This window comes from Herpailurus yagouaroundi, unplaced genomic scaffold (genome assembly GCF_014898765.1).
Source record: "Herpailurus yagouaroundi ecotype Mexico unplaced genomic scaffold, PumYag 250, whole genome shotgun sequence".
NCBI lineage: Eukaryota > Metazoa > Chordata > Mammalia > Carnivora > Felidae > Herpailurus > Herpailurus yagouaroundi.
Genome location: NW_024412467.1, coordinates 10,774,596 through 10,792,793, shown reverse-complemented (window position 1 = coordinate 10,792,793; position 18,198 = coordinate 10,774,596). Strand labels below are relative to the sequence as shown.

The 18,198-nt window shown below is 38.2% G+C and overlaps 1 long non-coding RNA gene across 1 annotated transcript in view; it reads right to left on the bottom strand.

Annotated features, from left to right (window-relative positions):
• Positions 1-777: 777 nt before the first annotated feature.
• LOC121020493 (uncharacterized) overlaps positions 778-18,198 on the bottom strand; it is a 32,803-nt gene continuing 15,382 nt past the window's right edge. The window contains exon 3 of the long non-coding RNA XR_005786158.1: positions 778-870. This is a non-coding gene — a long non-coding RNA (uncharacterized LOC121020493). The remainder of the gene's footprint in view (positions 871-18,198) is intronic.

Here is an 18,198-nt window from a genome sequence, read left to right as displayed (position 1 = left end):
GACTGAGCCACCGAGGCACCCAGCATCTCATTTTTCACAATAGTCTTCTATAATCCTTTGTATTTCTATAGTATTGATTATTATTTCTCTTTTTTTATTTCTGATTTTATTTATTTGGGTCCTTTTTTTTTTCTTGATGAATCTGGCTGGTTTATCCATTTTATTGATCTGTTCAAAGAAGCAGCTCCTGGTTTCATTGATCTTTTGTATTGTGATTTTAGCCTCTATTTCATTTATCTGCTCTAATCTTTATTATTTCCTCCCTTCCATGGCTTTAAACTTTATTTTTTTTTGTTCTAGCTCCTTTAGGTATAAGTTTAGGTTTTTATTTGATTTGTGGTTACCATTAGGTTTATGCTAACACTATGTCTGTAGCAGTCTATATTCAGATGATTGTGGCTTATGTTTGAACCCATTTTAAAAGCCCCCAATTTTTACTCACTCCCCCCACATTTTATGTATAGATATATGGTTTGAAGAGGGAATAATATTTTACCATTTTTCAAATAGTTCTGGATATTCTTCTTTACTATTACACAAAAACTTGAGAAAAGATCATTCTCTTGAAAATGATAGTTTCTTAAAAGTTGTTTGCAATGTTCAATCTGAAAACACCAAAAAACTTATATTTTTTTACAGATTTGTTGAGATATAACTGACATACAATAAATCACACATATTTGAAATGTACAATTTAATGAGTTTTCACATGGATACATTCGTGTATGTATCACTAAAGTCAAGATGATAAACATTTCTATTACTCTCAAAAGTGTCCTTGTGCCTCCTTGCAGTCCACTCCTCCTTCCCATGTGCCCGAAACTGTTCCCAAGCAGTGTTTTCTGTCCCTATAGATTACTTTGCATTCTTCTGTAAGATTGCCCAACAGAAATAAAACAGGAGTTACAAATGTGAGCCACATATGTAATTATAATTTTTCCAGTAGTTTATTTCACTTAACATATCAAAATATTATCATTTTGGCATATAATAATATAAAATTATTAATAACATTATTGCCATAGGCTAAATGTTTTTGTTTCCTCCAAAAAAGTCTCACATTGAAACCTAATCCCCAATATGTCAGCTGAGGCTTTTGGGAGGTGATTGGGTCATGAGCGTGGAGCCCACATTAATGCCCTTTTTTTTTAAGTTCATTTAGTTTGAGAGTGAGAGAATGAGCAGGGGAGAAGCAGAGAGAGAGAGAGGAGGAGAGAGAGAATCCCAAGCAGGCTTCGCACTGTCAGCACAGAACCTGATATGGGGCTCAAACTCATGAACCGTGAGATCATGACCTGAACCAAAATCAAGAGTCAGATGCTCAACTGACTAAGTCCCCCAGGTGCCTCAGGATTAGTGCCCTTATAAGAAAGACCCCAGAGAGCTTCCTTGCCCCTTGTACCACGTGGGCCATAGCAAGAAGATGATCATCTATGATCATCTATGAGCCAGGATGAAGGCCTTTGCTAGACAAAAAAAATCTGCCAGCACCTCGATCCTGGACATACCAGTCTTCAGAACGGTGAGAAAAAAATTCCTATTATTTATAAGCCACCCACACAATGGTCAGTATTTTTATTAAGCAGCCCCAGTGGACTAAGCCAGACATATTTTATATTCTCTTTTTTTTCCTAGTAAGTCTTCAAAATCTGGTATTTCATACTTAGAGCATCACTCAATTTGAACTAATCACATTTCAAGTGTTCAATAGTCATATGTGGTTAGTGGCTACATCATTTGATCTTGAAGGTCTAAAATTGTATCTAAATGGAATTAGAAAGCATGTAGTCTTTTTTGACTTGCTTCTTTCATTCACATAATTATGTTGAAATGTATCCCCGTCTTATAATGTATCAGGAGTTTGTTCTTTTTTATTGCTGAGAGTATTTAATTGTTTGGATGTGACACTATTTATCCTTTCCCCCTGCTGGTGGACATTTGTCCCCCCACCCCCACCCTCCACCATACCAAGGTTTTGGCTATTATAAATAAGTCTGCTATAAATATTTAAGTTCAAGTCTTTGTGTGGACATATATTTTCATTTCTCTTGAGAAAATACCTATGAGTGGAATGGCTGGGCCATACAGCGTACGTTAAGCTTTTATAAAACCGTCAAACTGTTTTCCACAGTGGCTGTACCATTTAACATTCCCATCAGCATTTAGGAGACTTCAATGAGTGGCATTGTTGGCTTTTTCAGTTTTGGCCATTCTACCAGATATGTAGTGATAGCTCATTGTGGCTTTTATTTTAATTTCCATAATGATCAGTTATGTTGAGCATCTTGTCATGTATTATTTCCCTTTCATAGATCTTTTTTGGCGATATGCCTACAAATCATTTGCCCACTTTTTGTTATGTAACTTGTCTTCTTATTGTTGTAAGAGCTATTTATCAATTCTAGACATCAGCCTTGTGAAATGTATGTTTTGCAAATATTTTCTCATAAGCCATGGCTTACTTTCCAGATTCTTGGCATTTTGAGAGCAAAAGTTCTAAATTTTGATTAATTTATTGATTTTTTTCTTTTTATACTTTGTGCTTTTTTAAAGAAATCTTTGCCAAACCCTGGGTCACTAAATTCTTCTATGTATTCTTTTAGAAATTTTTATAGTTTTGACTCCTACATTTAAGACAAGGATACAGTTTAGTTTTTTGTATATTTTATGAGATAAAGATTGAGGTCCTTCTTTTTTAATGACTATACCCCTCTTTGGTAATGACTATCCAATTGTTCTAGAATCATTTCCTGAAAGGATTATCTTTACCATTGAATTGTTTTGGCATATTTACTAAATATGTAAATTTAGTAAATTTTATTTACTAAAAATATATTCATCACATATATATAGAATTGTTTCTAGAGTCTCTATTGTATTAATCTATATGTCTATCTCTGTACCAGTATCACATTATCTTGATTACTGTAGATTAATAGTAAGTCTTGAAATCAGGTAGAAATTTCTTCCAACTTCTTTTCCAAATTGCTTTGGCTTCTCTAGTTTCTTTGCATTTCCATATACATTTTAGAATTAGCTTGCCAAGTTAAAAAAAAAAATAAAGCCTGTTGGGATTCTGATTGGGATTGCATTGATTCTATAAATCCATTTGGGGTGATAGCAATAAACATTTTATAGTTTGCTACATTACAATACATTGGCTCTTTCTCAGTGTGAATGGATTTAACCAGACATGACTTTGTAACATCATGTCTTGGCCCCTTGGAAAATATTGGTTCACTGAGTCATGCAGATCTTCCAAATGTTTACAGATTTTATTATACAATATATTTTAAAAACATATTCATTAATATCTCCACCAATCTCAGAAATGTCTCTAAGTACTGGGAAGCTGTCAAGTTCACAGTGGCAGATACATGCTTTCCAAAAATACTCATTTTTGCTGGAAAGCTCAAATTTTATCTTTGGCAACAAGTACTTACAGTTGTTTTCCTTGAAGTGACAGGCTCGCTTGGTTCCTTTTTCAAAAAATGTCTGCCAAATGCCCAAGTCTGAATCATCCTAGTTGTCTGTCAGTTGCTCCTTCAGACAAAAATGGTGTTGTATGAAAAAAGCCAAAAACAAACCCGGTGAGCTCAGCCTGCAACTCAAACACAGGTGCCTCTTGTGACAACCACTGTGGTTTCGCGTGCAGCCCACGTGCTTTATTTGTATTTCTCATGTCATCATGTAGAATATTAAAGAGTTGTGTATTCAGGGATTGAGATTTAATAAAGTGAGCTCATTTTTACTGCTTCATTAAGGACGTTGTTAAAGGCAACTGGTTTCTTTCTTTCTCTTTCTCTTTCTTTCTTTCTTTCTTTCTTTCTTTCTTTCTTTTACTGCTTCATTAAGGACGTTGTTAAAGGCAACTGGTTTCTTTCTTTCTCTTTCTTTTCTCTTTCTTTCTTCCTTTCTTTCTTTCTTTCTTTCTTTCTTTCTTTCTTTCTTTCTTTCTTTCTTTCTTTCTTTCTTTCACAAGCAGTGTGTGGAGAGTGACTCCCAGTGTAATTTGGTGCCACAGCTTTGATTTGTGTTATGATGCTGGCAGTTTTGCTCACCACTGCTTTTGCACTGTTATCACCAATGTCAACACAGTGGAAAAGCAAATAACATCCTAGTATTATTATGAAATTAATTTGTGGAGCCCCCCCCCCCCATAATAATTTAGGAAACCCCTTCTCCCCTAGGGTTCCATGGGCCACACTTTAAGAACCATTGCTTTCAGAACACAAAGGAGCATTTAATACAACCTGGAAGGATGCTGGAGGCTTTGTTGCAAGAGCGAAGCCTGAGTGGAGGCTCAGCGGACACGTATGTAAGAAAAGGTTGGCTGTCTGGATACAGGGAACAGCACAAGCAAAGGTACAAAGTGTGAATGGCAGGGCTCCCTTCCTCAGTTTCAGGCAAGCAAAAGGTGCAGTGAGGGCGAGGTCAGAGCTGAGGTAGCAAGAGATAGAGATGGCGCCGTGTGCATGGAAGGAGCTGAACCTTCATTCTTCGGGTGGTGGAGAGTTCTTGAAGGTTTTATACAGCGGGGAGGGGGGGGGTGCCAACATAATTAGAGTTGTCTGTTAGCTCCAGCACTCTGGAAACAATATGGTGAACGGATTTGGGAGAAAGGGAGCTCAATTAAGGACCTGTGCCTCATGAAGGTAAGAGATGATTTAATAGAACAGATGGTCAGCTAATTAAACACCAAGCCCCCTTCCCCTTATTAATTCAGAATATTGTAACTAGTCCATTTGCTCAGGGGACACAACTATACATCTCCTTGAATTCATGAGTGCAGACTTGGATAATAAAAAAGAAAAGCAGTCTTACAGATTAGACTCCGTGTTTCTATAACCTGTATCCTTCCAGACCCTCAAACGGAAATTCCTACCCTCTCAACTCAGTTTAATCATTTCCCTTAATAATTAGAGAACAGAGAGCAGAGAGCAGGGGTAGAAGTGGGTTTACAAGTTGTGTTTAATTGTTTCTTGCAAGAGCATAATTGGGATGACATTACAGAGGTCTGAGGTCACAGAAGTAAGTTTTTTTTTCTGCTTTAACTATGATGTGTATGTTTCTCTGTGCACTTGCATCCACAGATAGTATTTATTTGCATATTTTAACATTGCACTGTACTGCTATACTCTAATCCAAATCCCTCTTAGCCCTTGTCTGGACTCCAGTGACTCCTTGCAAGTATTATTTCTACTCTTAGCCCACTACAATCCATTTTATACACAGCATCCACAATGATCCTTGAGAAAGATCAATCAGATCACACCATTTGTCTGCTTATAATCCTCCAATGACTTCCTGTTCCCCATAGAAAAAAAAAAAAAAACAAAAACCTAAAATCTTTATGCTGTTGTCCATAGCCCTACCTAACTGATTCCTGCCTGTCTCTCTGACAATTTCTACCACTCCTTGTCTTGCCCACTGAAGGCTCATCACCCTGGCTTTGGTGTGTTTCCATCTCGGGGCCTTTCTGCTAGCTGTTCTCGGCCAGGTTTGCTACAGTCTTAGAATTCCCCATGTCCTTCGGGTCCTAACACACTATGGAAAGTTCCTTTCCTGATCGCCCGACCTAGAGTAGCCTATCACTCCTTACCACTTCACCGTTTTACTTTCATCGTGGCAGCACCTGGAACATTGCCTGGTACACATAGATTCTCAATAAGTATCTGTGGAATGAATGGACTCATGAATGATAGGTGAAATGTTCTTGTTGTATTTGCTTCTCATCATGCTCACAAAGTTGTCATGCAAATGATCCCATATTGGTAATTAGTTTAGAGCATAATTACGTAACTATGCCCGCTTTTGTTTTGTTTTGTGGCTTTACTTTAGTCAGGGTTTTATTCCTTCTAAAAGCATATAGGGGAAATTCAAAATTACTTAGAAAGTACATGGCTTTGGGGCGCCTGGGTGGCGCAGTCGGTTAAGCGTCCGACTTCAGCCAGGTCACGATCTTGCGGTCCGTGAGTTCGAGCCCCGCGTCGGGCTCTGGGCTGATGGATCAGAGCCTGGAGCCTGTTTCCGATTCTGTGTCTCCCTCTCTCTCTGCCCCTTCCCCGTTCATGCTCTGTCTCTCTCTGTCCCAAAAATAAATAAACGTTGAAAAAAAAAAAAAAAAGAAAGTACATGGCTTTTTCTTAACCAGCTAGAGGTATCGGTCGTGGTTGTAAAACAAGAGAATTTACTAACGTTTGTAGAATGTTTGTAGAATAATGCCGATGTTTTTCTATTTAGAGAAAGAGGGAAAGAATAAAATATAAAAATCTTACAACTTGGAGCACACGAACGTACACATAAATTATTATAAAAATGTGACAAGTGCTGTAATCAAGATAGAAAGCGCCAGGGGAGCACGGTGGCAGGAACTGCTTTCTGTGCCTAAGGAAGTCGGTGAAAGCCTCAGAGACGTGATGACAGTGGATAAGGGTCTGAAGGATGAGGATTTTCTAGGTAAATAGAGGGAGAAAGGCAATCCAGGCATATGGAACAGCATTCAGAAAGCCACAATTGTGTAGGGAGAAATAAACATCATGCATAAAATATATTTTTCCCCTCTGGGCACCCACACATCAAGGGTTTGGGTTATAAAAAGAATCTCTCCACCAGTGGTATTACTTTATTCTGAAACGATTCAGAACACAGTTGAAACATTTCTCCCCCAAAAGATATCTGATGTAGAACCCTCAATGTATCAAACTGAAAAAAGCCTCTCTGGGAGAAGAAGGTGGAGGGGTCTCTGCAGAGGTTCTTGACCTCTTGTTCTCCCTCCCTGTGTGGACTGATGGCCCACTTTAGGACCCTGGAACTTTAAAGAAAATAATTGAAAAGCCATTGCCTTTTACTTTAAGAACACTGAGGGGTTGGGGGGGGGGGGCTTTGGTGGCCATGAAAATGCACCACTCAGATCTCTTGCCGTGGGGAGCATACTGATAGATGGTAATTTCCTATAGCACTTGGATGAGGCCAAGCTCCCCATGGGCTGATCCTAGCCAATGATGGAATAGGACACGGCTGCTTATGCAGGCAAGATGGGGGACTCCTCTGACGGTGACTCTGGCCAAAAGACTCTTTCCATTGACTTGGCTGAGAAATTCTTAGAACTGAGCTACAGTCTGAAATGGCCTATCCAGCCCCACTTACTACTTCCCTCTAAACGTTCCTAGTTCTCTTTACTGCCTTCAGCCCCTTCCCCTTTGCCCCTCACTGGCATTTCCCTGGATAAATGTCTTGCACGTCTAATCCTGTACTGGCATCTGCTTCTAGAAGGATCTGAACTAACACAGGAGCCTACGGGAATGAAACCAGTTGCACACTTCCACATTCTCTGAAGCAAGAGTTCCAAAGTGCAGTGATACTGGTGTGGTTCCAATAAAACCCAGAAGAGAGGATGGAGAAAGGGACTCCTAGGCACCTTAGTATCCTCTTAAAGCTTGCAAACTGATCCTGAACAAAACCCCAAATCTAAATATGGACAGACTGGAAAACCTGAATAGATATTTAAACAGCCAAAGTAGAACTGAAGATTAGTTAATGGGGGCTGTTTTTACACCCACACAACCTGGCAGTTCAGCGTGCTGCACAGTCTTTGTCGCAAAAATACTACAGAAATATGGTTCTTTGAAAACATCTTCTGTCTCTGTATAAATGACAGAGGATCCGGAGGCATTTCTGCAAATAATATGTTTTCCTATGCCAGTGTATAAATAGCTTTTGGGTACTGAGACAGAGTGAAAGTTGCCAGTGCTATCGCTACACTGATGAGAGAAGCAGCTGATTGGGAGCTGGGACTGCTATCTGCTGTTAGCCCTGAAATGTAATGAGACCGAGAACATTGTTGTTTTCACGCGACCAGAGAAGGGGGCAGGTACTGCTGTCTCTGGCTACATAGAAAAGGCCAGACTGAGACCTTCCCAAGTTAGCTGCCCTTTTGGTGAGATTACAGAGCAGACAAGTGCTTTCCTCCCATTGGAAAGGACTGTCTTTTTAAACGATGACCAACCTTGGGTCTCCCACCTTCTAATGCCATACTGCCCGTGCGATCCTTCTGGGCCGGACCAAAGATAGTTCCATTTTCCCCTTCTACCTTCTGACAAAACTTATAAAGGGGGAGAAAGATCTGCAGAAAATATGAAAATCTAGGACATCCTAGCATGCCTTGGAGACCTGTGTCATTAAGTATCCCGGTCCCCTGACATGCCCACAGCTGCACTTGCTATCACCTTAGACTTTGCCATTCCTTTCTCTAGGCTTTCATTCATATATTAAACCTTTCTTAACAGCTTACTACGTGTGGCCACTATGCAGTCTGCTGAGGATTGCGACGAACATCATTGGCAGGTCCTTGCTCTGGGAGCACGTGCTATTGGGTGGGGAGCGGGGTGGTAAACACACCACCTAGTGGAAACGTGAGTGATCAGGTGGGTTAACTGGAAGCAGAGGGCCTATTTTACAGAGCGCTCGGAATGCCCTCTCTGAGAAGCCAGCCATGGAGAAGACCGTGAAGAATAGGGCACATCAAATGCGAACACTCGGGTGAGAGGGAGCTTGGCCTGTTCAAGGAACAGAAAGAAGGCTGAGGGGGCTGGATCAGAGCCAGTATAGACATGTAGTGGAGGATGAGGTCAGTGTGAAAGTCTGGGCCCAATCTTGGAGGGCCCCAGAGGCCCAGCATGGTTAGGAGTCTGGACTTATTCCAAGTGCAAGGAGAGTTCCCTGGGGTTTTGGGTTTTGTTTGTTCAGTTAGTTTTTTGTTTTTTGTTTTCAGATACTTTAAATGTTCAATATTTCTGTCAAGGATCTGAGCACTGGCATTTTTCTCATCATCAATTGCTCTTACTTGTTATGTTCTTTCCTCATAGAATGTGAATCTTTATGTCCTTGTGAATACAGAGAAAGACAAAGGCTGTGGTAAAAACCAGTGTGAAAGCTAACAGTTAATAGGTCAGCATTGGATGAATGGAAGCAGCAGCCACGTAAGCTCTTGTGTGATGACAAATCCCTAGTGGAGAGAGGAGGTGAACCGGCTACAGACACTAAGCAGGGACTTTAAAATGTGAGACCCTGGAAATAGACACAGGTACAGAAGTGTTTCAATGACCTCCAGGATGTGTGCTGTATTTGTCTTCTTGCTGGACATGATCTTGTCTCTCGTGGTAAAGGGAAAGAGGCTTGAATATTCCTCCCGCTTCTGGTTTATTAGAAGGTAAACGTTTGTCCTTCTTTTTGGTTGTTCAGTATCTGAAACTCTTCCCCGCATTTGGATTTTCCCAGCTGGTGTCCACAAAAGAGCATACCTTCCACTATAGCAACCGAAATGCCAGATACTTGCTTTCTCAGTCTCCACTTCTAGTCAGGTATGAGTAATGGCATCCACTTGAGAGAGATGAAGTCATGAATGTGGGGGAGCCGTAACAAACTCCCTAGTGTCTCTCAGGGTCAGAGACGGCAGAATGATCAAGCTTCTAGGGCAGCGGTGCTGGGAGGGCCAGCGGGGCCTAGGGTCCCGTTAGCCTCTTGCCTCTGCAAGTCCTTGTGTCCCTTCTCAGGAGTGCTCCTCCCAGGTGCCTCACCACAAACTTAACTCAGTAGCCTTCCTAGACAGAAATTCCGTGAGCCCTCAATGCCCTTTAATAAATTCATTTTCTCCTTCAATCTGACAGAGTTGGTGTCTCGTCTTTGCAACTAAGAACTGTGGATGATCCAGAAATGGGAAGGGAGAGGCTGCAAGCCATAGAGCCTTAGAGAAATGTGGGATGCAGTGCAAACATGAAAGTGTCATCTGGCTCGGTGGAAGCTGAAGGCAATGAAAATCCAGCTGGTGTTGTTAAGGGTTCTTGTCATGATCTGGTGAAGCAGTTAATCAGATCATCATCTGTGTGTATCTAGACTGAATTGCCATTGAAGGCAAAGCTTCAGGAGTCCAAGAGATCAACACTATTGAATAATATGAAAGTCACAGGGAATTCAAGGACTATGGGATGAGATGCCTTCTTCTAATGATAACTGATAGCTTAAATAAAAAGAAAGACATGCTCAAATTCCCAAATTCTCACTTCAAAGCACACGCTGAAAACCAGAGGCTTCGGTGCCTTTGTTAAAAGAATTTCTTATCACTTGCTGCTTAAGTATGCAGAAGGCCAAATATCAAATGTACAGTTTGAACCTGAAAATTACTGAACTAAAGAGTTGAATTCACTCTAGAGAACAAACTGATGGGGAGGCGGGTGGGAGGATGGCTTAAACAGGTGATGGGTATTAGGGAAGGCACTTGTGATAAGCGCTGGGTGTTGTATGTAGGTGATGGATTACTAAATTCTACATCTGAAACTAACACTGCACTGTATATTAACTAGCTGGAATTTAAATAAAAAACTTGGAACAAAAACGAAGATGTAAAAAAAAAAAAGAAGAGCTGAATTCACGTCCTCAGCTGGTTTCTTCAGAGAAAGATAAAACATTGATTTGGGGAAGAGCAGGCCTGGAGAATTTCAATGGGAAGATTTAGACGACTCATGGAGGTCATGGCCAGGCACGCTGCATTGAACTCTTGAGAAGATCCAATTACCTTATTGTTGAACATAAGAACTTCCTTCTACACTGATGTGATGGACCCTTGAATACTGATAGATTCCTCTATGCCTCTTCAAGAACAAAACAGTATAAATGGCAGATCAAAATCCTTACTCCATGAGGACTACTGAAGCTATCCAACTTTTCGCAAACTTTTATTTTGTTCTTTTGCACTCCTGTTTACTGGTTAATAATTAAACCAAGTTAAAATAATTTAAATCAAATCTAAATAGTCATTCTCATTAGTTTTTGACCTCAAGACCAGTCTTTGCAGTCTAACCTGGTTTACTCAGAACTCCCTGAATCTTGAATTCCCACTGAATATCCTTTGCTTTTCTCTATCCCTGTAAATAAGAGACATCAGAAGGAGTGTTTTCACTTGTCAGGGTCAGAAATACTCTCTCACCACAGTGTCTCACGGGCATGACAATTCTCTGGGTTTGTATCAGATTTAGTCTGCAGAATATGGAACTGGATATCAACATCATACTGATAAACTTGGAAACAGGGAGTAGAATGCAGCCTAGTTGCCTTGGTAAACTGTGTGTCTGAAGGTAAAGAATAATTCACATATAATTATGGGGTTTGTTATATTAGTAAACTTCCAGGTACATGCGCATGTGTGTGTGACAGAGACAGAGAGACCTGGGGAATCAGGGAATGTTGGGATATTCTTCCACAAAATGAAGGACAGGTAGCTGTCCATTGCTTTTCTTACCACTAAGAAAGTAGAGGAACAAGGCTTTATAGATCTTTTTAAATTTTGGAAATCATATGTACTACATTTGGATGCTGAGGCAGGCACTAATAATTATCTACCAATATGGATTTTTTTCAAGTTTATTTATTTTAAAAGAGAGATCATGTGCAAGAGAGGACGATGGGCAGAGAGACAGGGAGAGGGAGAATCCCAAGCAGGTTCTGTGCTGTCAGTGAAGAGCCCTACATGGGGCTAGATCCCACAAACCATGAGATCATAATGTGAGCCAAAATCAAGAGTCAGACACTTAACTGGCTGAGCCACCCAGGCACCTCTGGATTTCTTTTTAATGGAACCCTAATTCTATTTGGCCAGAAATATGTTCAGTTAAAAATATTCAGGGAGTCCCTTGCAACCAGAAGTCACCAAGTATCAGAGTATGGCTAATGTGGCATAAGCTCCAGATTTCTAAGAAAGGTAGTTCCCCTTTCTGTTTCCCTCCCTCTTCCTATCTGGAGCTGTGGTACACAACCTGTGGGCATGGCCATAAGACAATAAGCATGAGCACAAATCACAAGGGAAGGATGGTGGAGCAGAAATACTGAAGGATCCTGTGACACTATTGATATTAGGGAGCTACTGCACAAGCCCTGGGCTGTTCACCTCCATACTTAGCATGGGACAAAAATAACCCGTCAGTAGGTTAAACTACTGTGGTTGGATTTCTTGTCCCTATTACAATGACTAACTGACACAAATGTGTCATATTGATTCATTTATTGGGTGATTGGAAAGGCAGTAGCTTTGACTGGGGCCCAGAGCAAATTCTTCCATCTTGGGAAGGCATTGGTACAGGCAATTTTGTCCCTTGGCCCTATTACCAGAAGATCCAGTGGTGCTCAAAGTGCTTGTGGCAGAAAAGATATTATATGGATTCTTTGGACAGAGTCTTTGGAAAATCTGTTAGGAGAATTACAGTGGAGGACCCCTGGATTTTAAGCCACACTCCTCTCGGCAAGTAATAATTCTTCTTTTGAAGGGAAAAAGCTTATCACTGAGTTACAGTGTATATTCCTGGGCTCTCTCTCCTATTCCATTTAGTCTATTCGTCTATCTCTATGTCAGTACTATATTCTTTTGGTTTTTATAAGTTTATAAAAGTCATGATATGTAGTAGAGCAAGACTTGAAGAACCTTGTTCTTTAGGAGGGCTTTAACAAATTCTTGGCCAAATACTATTCTTGTATTTTAATATAAATTTTAGAATCAACTTGCTAAGTTCCATGAAAAAAAAGATTTCCTGGAATTTTGACTGAGATCACACTAAATCTATTGAACTAGGGAAAATTGGCATAAGGATTCCAATCCATGAAAATAGTATGTCTCTCCATTTGTGTAATTTTTAAATTCTCTCAAAATTTTTAGTTTTCTCCATAATGGTCTTGCATATTTTCTGATAAATTATTCCTTGGTGTCTGGTATTTTTGCTGCTATTATAAATACAATTTTTAAGAACGTTTATTTTCTAACTATTTGGTGGCTAGTATTTATTAAAATTTTTTTTTGATGTTTATTTTATTTTTGAGAGAGAGCAAGTGAGCATGAGCAGGGGAGGCGCAGAGGGAGGGGGAGACACAGCATCAGAAGCAGGCTCTAGGCTCTGAGCTTTCAGCACAGAGCCTGATGCGGGGCTCCAACCCACAAACCACGGGATCATGACCTGAGATGAAGTTGGCACTTAACCAACTAAGCCACCCAGGCACCCCTGGTGGCTAGTATTTAGAAATATGATTATATATTAACTTGGTATCAAGCAAACTTGCTAAACTCTCTATTATAATTTCTCTGGATTCTTTCACATTTTCTATACAGTTTTGTTATCTACAAATAATGCCTGTCTTCTCTGATAATTCTAAATTTCCTTATTTTACCTGTCTTACTACTATGGCTAGGACCATTATAATGCTAAATTAGATAAGTGTTATTAGGAATTCTTTTTTTTTTTTATCTCAAAGAGAATGCTTTCAATGTTTTACTATTAAAAATGTGGTTTTCTGCTTTCTTCCCTCTAAATATTCAAAAGGGGTGTGTTTGTTATGTATTTAAATGGAATAGATATTGTCAGATTGCTTTCCCAAAAGGTTAAAACAATTCATATTTCTTGTAGCATTTTTGTCAGCAACAGGTGTTATAATACTTGAAAATATTTGCCATTATGGTGGGTGTAAAATGATACTTTATTATTACTTTAATTTGCATTTTTCTCAACAGTTAGTGAGATTTATCTTTCTATATGTTGTTGACCGTTTGAATTTTCCCTCTTATGAATGGTCCTTTTGTATCCTTTGCCTAAATATTTTTCTTTCTTTCTTTCAACTTGAAAGAGATTCTTGTATATTAAAATTAACCCCCGTATATTCTCTGGATTGCAACTATTTTTCCAAGCTTATTATTATTGACTTTGGTTTTATCTATAAAATAGATTTAAATTTATATATGAAAAAACGTCTGTTTTACTTGAGTGTCTTTTTTTCAGTCTTATCCACACATCGTCTCTCAAGTTTGTGTAATTTTTCCTTAATTCTACATTTAAGTCTTTTAGCCATCTAGAATTTATTTCTCTATATTGTATAAGATGAAGGTCCAATTTTATTTTCTTTCAGTCAGATAACTGTATCACCACCATTTATTAACTCACTTTTCCCACTTAAATGAAAATGCTATCTTTAATAATATATTGATTCTCATATGTAATTGGATTGTCTGTGCTATTGCATTTTGATTTGTCTATCATATGCCAATAATATGTTGTCAAAGCAGATGATAGTGTATTCTTTTAACTGTTGAAGTATGTCCCCCTGCTCCCCTTCACTAACCTTATTTTTCATACTTTTCTTGGTTATTCTTAGATATTTATCCACTGGTATAAACTCTAAAATAATTTATTTAATTCTCTTTTCACCTTCTCCTTCCTTTTGTCATGAAAGAACTCCATTGGAATAATTAGTTTCATTAAATTTATATGTTAGTTTAGCAGGATAGAGATTTTTGTATTAAATTTTTTTTCCATCCAAACTCATGATTGGTGTGTATCCAAACTTTCCATTTATGCGTATCTTAGTTTATATCCTTCATTAAGACATTCATAATTTCCTATACTCTGCATTTTAAATTATATTTATTCTTAAGCATTTTGTAATTTTTATCATGATTGTGAATGGAATAATTTCTTTTCATATTCATTTTTAGGCTTATTTACAGGATAAAGTTGTTTTGTTTTGTTTACCTATTTTTTTTTTTTGTAACAAGGTTTCTTAGGTTTTCTACTTCTACCTCTTCTTTATCTCATTTTTTATTCTCATTTCAATTGTTATAATTTCCAAGTCAATGTTAAATAAAAATGGCAATGGTGACATAACAGTCTAGTTTCTGGCCTTAACAGAAATTGTTACGGTCTTATCATTTGTGATAGTATTGTTTTATTATTTGTTAACTATTATTTGTTAACTAATCTTTATTATATGTCAGTTATTTCCTTCTAATTCAATCTTACTTTTTTGTGGTCTTATTAATCTTTGTTTCCTTAGTATCTAGCTTTTCACTTAGCACATATTAGGTTTTAGTAAATGATCCATGAATGAGTGAAAAATTGTTAGCCTTTGCTCCAATGTCCCATCAGAGCTGTCCATGAGTGCTCCCCTTTCAAAAGGAGACTGGCAGATTAATAGTTTTTGTCTCACATTTTGGCTTCTTTTAATCCTGTAGGCAGAGGTGCCAGGCTCCCTGTAGCCATCCTCCATCAGGGAGGGCAATCTAATTTTGATTCTTTATAAAGGCTAAGCAATAAATTTCATCAGAAGACCTTTAATATCTGCTTGTTTCCCTCTAGTTTTCTCATTTAATAAATTACATTAACAGTATTCCTTTTTTTTAAATATGAAATTTATCGTCAAATTGGTTTCCATACAACACCCAGTGCTCATCCCAACAGGTGCCCTCCTCAATGCCCATCACCCACTCTCCCCTCCCTCTCATCCTCCATTAACCCTCAGTTTATTTTCAGTTTTTAAGAGTCTCTTATGGTTTGGCTCCCTCCCTCTCTTTTTTTTTTTTTTCCTTCCCCTCCCCCACACTCTTAAGTTTCTCAGGATCCACATAAGAGTGAAAACATATGGCATCTATATTTCTCTGTATGACTTATTTCACTTAGCATAACACTCTCCAGTTCCATCCATGTTGCTACAAAACACCATATTTCATTCTTTCTCATTGCCAAGTAGTATTCCATTGTGTATATAAACCACAATTTCTTTATCCATTTGCACTTTATGCAAGTTCTGCTGTATTATTTTCAGTTTTTTAAAAATTAGCTCCACACTTTTATAATGTATTATCCCTTTGACATTTTGCTGGATTTTGTTCAAGTTTTATTCAGAATTTATAAATTTCTATACATGCATGAGATTGATCCAAAATTTTATTTTTATTTTTTTGATTTTCTGGATTTGGTATTAAAATTATGCTATCTTTATAAACTAAACTGGAGGGAGTTTCATCTTTTTTCCAGTGACTGGAATGTTTTAAATAACATTAGAATAATTTGCTCTTTAGAGGTTAGATAAGGCTCAGCTGTGAAGCCATCTGGTTCTGGTATTTTGTCCAGTGGTAGACTCTAATTACTTGCTAATATCTGTTATGGTAACTGGTTTATTGAAGCTTTCTTCTTCTTGAGTTTCCTAATTTTCCTATAAAATTATTTCTTCTAGATTTTAAAATGTTTGCCATAGAGTTGCATGCAGTACTCACTTATAAATTATTTCTTCTTTACCTATAGTTTAGAAGTGTTTATTTCATCATTCCTTTCAAAGAACTAGCTTTTGGATTTACCTGGACTTTTGTTGTTGTGGTTTATTTTTATTTTCATAAATTCCTGCTTTTTTTCTTTATCAAATTCATTCTTTCTAGTTTATTTTAAATTATTTTGTTGTAACTTGGAATGTTTCTTAAGATCCCAATACCCTACTAATTAAAAAAAATTGTTGTGGTTAAATCAGCCCAAATTGATTTTTACTGTTTACAACTCTGGTTGTAGAGTTTCTTAACAGGACAGAAAGAACAGTCCATGAAGAAAGATTCAGAGTGGAAGTGAAAATATTCTATTGGTATAAGAGTGGGACCAGGAGATGAAAGTTAAGAAGAAAGTACTCTTCACCTTTTGGGGCAATGTTTCGCTATCCTTCCCTGCTTTTCATTATTGCCTTCTAAGATGAAAAATCAATTATTTAATGTTCAAAATGAAATTTCTCCCTCATAAGAGAAAGTAAATGCTAAGGAATAAGGTATTGTCAGGTAGAGTTGAACTTTAGAGGATCCCAAACCATTGTAAAATCTAAGGTTTTTCACCCATTCCTTTACCCCCTTCCAAAAACCAATTTTTGCTCTCTTGGGAGTGATATCACCCCTGTTGAGAATACATCCTTTGCATATAGAACATATGAGAACCTTGCCCTATAGTGGGTTATTTTAGATATACAAAAAGGTAGGTTCTGGAGAAAATGAAGATTCATAGGCACTGACAAGTTTGAGAAATTCTCTTACAGATCCAAAGAAGAAAAGCCACAGTCTGGTGTTTGTTAATATTTGTGGAAGCCACTGAATGTAGATCTGAGTCGTACATTTAGGAGAAGGGACCGGAAGGAGGATGGCATGTAAAGAACAAATGCAACTATGCTGGTCTTGGGCATGTTTGCCTTTGGAACATTCCTTGCTTTTTCCCAGCTTTTATCTATACAGCGAGAGCCTGACTCATAGCCTGCACTGCTCAGGCTTTCATATCAGCTGTTCCAGTTGGATTTGTCCACCGGGAGGCAACCGTGGGAGGCTGGCGGATAGGAGGAAGGAAAAAGCCAAGGTATTTCTTCTCCTCTCTCTGCCATGGCTGTGCATTTTCTGTGGCTCTAATTCCTGCTGAATGTTGTTCCACCATGTTTCCAAACTTCTAGTGGGCTATTCTAGTTTCTGGGCTCTGGTAAAATGACCTCCTTCCTTTATTCCTCCAGCCAACCCAGGGTTAAAGCTTTCCTTCTCTAATCTCTCAGTTGCCTCACTATTCCCTATTGTCTTTCCAACTTTTCACATCTGTGTGACCAATTCCCTGCATTAAATATCTTCTGTTTTTAGATAATCAGACCCTGACTAATAGAGCAACTAGTTGGAAAATCCCCAAATTTGGCATGGATGCATAGTGGAAGGCACTTATGAGAAATGAGAGAGAAAAATAATATAATTTTAGAAGTCTATTTCAGACTGCCTAGCCAGAGGGAATGAACAGACTATAGTTTATACTTAGAAATCACAAACAAGCACATCCACAAAAATTTGTTTACATCTTGGTACCATATTGTGATGTGTATTATCAGTTTACACATTTATCTTAGTAGGGAATAAGGGTAGGCACAAAGTCTTACTCAAAGCTTTTATACCCAGTCCTTAGCACAGTGCCTAGCACTTACTAGGTGCTCAATAAGCATATATAGAATGAATGGAAGATAATGCAGAAACAAAAGTTTTAAATTATTTTTTTAGAGTCAGTCTGTTGCTAAGAGATCCTAACTTGGAATCCACAGACTCCTGTGGGATCTATGGAGAGATTTCAGGGGGCCCACAAACTAGGGTGACAAAAAAATGACATCTTTATTTCCACTAACCTCTGTGGAAAAATTTAGCATTTCCTTCAGTTATGGGTATAGAAAACAATCCCCAGTAGTTTTTGGAGTACCTGTCACCCACAGAAATCAGTGATAACTTTTGTAACACATTATGGTTGTTGCAGCTATCTCAAAATATTGTTTATCCCAATCACTGCACTATCACTGCAAAATTTAAGTAGTTATTAGATTTACCTCTAGATAATGTTTAGT